The sequence below is a fragment of the Arachis hypogaea genome, chromosome 9 (genome assembly GCF_003086295.3).
Source record: "Arachis hypogaea cultivar Tifrunner chromosome 9, arahy.Tifrunner.gnm2.J5K5, whole genome shotgun sequence".
Classification (NCBI taxonomy): Eukaryota; Viridiplantae; Streptophyta; class Magnoliopsida; order Fabales; family Fabaceae; genus Arachis; species Arachis hypogaea.
In genome coordinates this window covers 41,045,898-41,048,574 of record NC_092044.1, presented here as the reverse complement: position 1 = coordinate 41,048,574, position 2,677 = coordinate 41,045,898, and the positions used below count along the sequence as shown (strand labels likewise).

General features: G+C 45.2%; 1 non-coding gene across 1 annotated transcript; it reads right to left on the bottom strand.

Moving 5' to 3' along the window:
• Positions 1-2,334: 2,334 nt before the first annotated feature.
• On the bottom strand, positions 2,335-2,438 carry LOC112713451 (small nucleolar RNA R71). The gene has a single exon (XR_003158423.1). It is a non-coding gene; the product is annotated as a small nucleolar RNA R71 (small nucleolar RNA).
• Between the last annotated feature and the right edge of the window lie 239 nt (positions 2,439-2,677).

Sequence of the window (2,677 nt, the reverse complement as noted above, 5' to 3'; positions counted from 1 at the left end):
AGTGATGAGGCATGACCTTTTTAGATAAGATAAGTTAGTTATCTTATCTTATCCTACCTTCTAAGTGAGGTCAGCTTATCTTCATGGGAATCACCCTTCTCTCTGTAGGCTTGGGCTGCCTTAGGATTTAGGGCGTGTCCCTCTATTTGGGCCCTTCTTTGGGCTTTTCCGGTGACTTGGCCGAGCTCTTTGGAAAGTGGTCAGGTTGTCCTGACCTGCAGAGGTCGGTTGCTTTGTCTGTAGAACATCCCGGGTTGGATAGCTTGATCCAAGGTATGAACAATGACCATGGGATCGTCATGTCCTGAGATGATGCCAGCGGTGTCCTCTTTAGTGAAAGTAATAGTAGGCAGGTCGGATACTCCTTCTCCTCCCTCGACGTGATATACTTCTTTGTGGTGTCTTTTGTGAGATGATTTGGAGATTCCTCCTCCCGCAAATCCTCCATGTATTATGTGAACATGTCTCTCCGGGGTACGAGGTGGTCGTTCAGTTCGTTCGACCTCTTCGTCTCTTCTTCTCTTTCTGGGCTCATTTGTTTTACTGGCTAGGTACCGATCTAGTCTCCCTTCTCTTACCAACTTTTCTATGACATTCTTCAAGTCGAAGCACTCGTTAATGGGATGTCCATAAATTCGGTGGTATTCGCAGTACTCCGTCTGATTTCCGCCTCCTTTTTTGCTTTTAAGTGGGCGAGGTGGTGGGATCTTTTCAGTATGGCATACTTCTCGGTATACTTCCACAAGAGACACCCAAAGAGGGGTGTAATTGTGGTATTTTTTAATCTTCTCTCCATACTGATCTTTTTTTCTTGGACTCTTTATTCTTATCTCAGGAGGAGTAAAATGATCCGGGTTTTGAGGTCTCTTTTAGTCGAGAGTTTTCCTCCATGTTGATGTACTTTTCCACTCGTTCCTGCACTTTATTCAGAGATGTGGGATGTTTCTTTAATATGGAGTGACTAAAAGGTCCCTCTCATAGGCCATGGATGAGGCCCATAATGGCTGCTTCAGTTGGCAGACTTTGTATGTCCAGACATGCTTTGTTAAATCTTTCCATGTAGTTGCGAAGACTTTCCCAATCTCCTTGCTTGATCCCTAACAAACTTGGGGCGTGCTTGGTTTTGTCCTTCTAAATGGAGAACCTGGCAAGAAACTTCCCAGCTAAGTCGTCAAAGCTTGAGATGGACCTTGGGGGCAGGCTGTCGAACCACTTAATTGCCATCTTGGTTAAGGTAGTTGGGAAGGCTTTGCACCGAATTACATATGAGGCATTGGTGAGATACATTCTGCTTTTGAAATTACTGAGATGATGACTTGGATCTGATGTGCCATCGTATGGGGTCATTTCGGGAGACTTGAAGTCCTTTGGGACTTTGGCTTTCATGATTTCTTTGGTGAATGGGTCTTGATCCTTGCGGGGATTATCCTCATGATTGGATCGAGTTGTCTTGGCCTTTAGATCTGCTTCGAGCTTTAGGAGTTTGTCTTCTAACTCTTTACGTCGCCTAGTTTTCCTTCGAAGGTCCTTCTCGGCTTCTCGTTGGTGCTTAGCCTCCTTTTCGAGTTATTTGAGACGATCTTGTTGAGCTTGAAGCACCTCCAAGATTTGCGTGTTTGGTGAGTTCTTGTCTCCGTTTGGTTGAGACGTTTTCTTTGGTGTAGAGTTCGCGTCCTTCTGTGGCATTCTATTTTCTAGATCTAAGTTGTGGTCATTGTCAAGGTTGTCCGCCATGATGATGGGATGACTTCCAGGTTCCCCGGCAACAGCGCCAATGTTCTGAGGGTTACCTAAAGCTGTAGGTGGATCTCGGACAAGATCTTCTGGACTGGTCGGAGTTGATGTGTCCGACTTGATGATGGTGGCCAGAGCCGCCGTGTCTGACTTGCTGGACTTGATAGTGGTGTTGATCCTTCGTCACCGGAGGATGGTGGTACTTGCAATGGACTCTGATGCTTAAAGTTAGCAAGGGTATTAAGCAGGTTTTTTGTAGGATCAGAGTATGAGTTATACCTAGGTGCTCTAGCATATTTATAATGGTGTGGAGTGACCTTCCCTTGAGATAAGATAGTTATCTTATCTTTATCTTTGAGTGAAGTCATCTTATCTTTAAGGGAACTGCCCTCATCCTTCTAGGCTTTGGGCTGCCCTTTAGATTTGGATCGTGTTCCTCTGTTTGGGCCTTTTTGGGCCTCTGTAGTAGTTTGGTCGACCTCTTTCGTAAAGAGGTTGGGTAGTCCTGATCTGAACAGGTCGGTCGACTTATCATCAATCAACTCGGGTCGTGCAGCTCGACCCGAGGTATGAACACCCCCCAAAAAGGATGACACAGCTAAGGTTAGACATCCAAGGCTTTAAACAAAAGGATAGTGAATCCCTTTATGATGCATGGGAGAGGTACAGAGAGATGCTAAGGAAATGCCCTTCTGAAATACTTTCAGAGTGGGTGCAATTAGACATCTTCTTCTACGGGCTTACAGAAAACGCCCAGATATCTCTAGACCACTTAGCTGGTGGAGCTATACACATGAGAAAGACAATTGAAGAGGCTCAAAAGCTCATAGATACGGTTGCTAGAAATCAGCATCTGTACTTAAGTAGTGAGTCTTCCATGAAAGTAGAGGCTAAAACAGTATCCACTGAACTTAGTCCCCTAGAACAAGTTGCTGAATTCAGT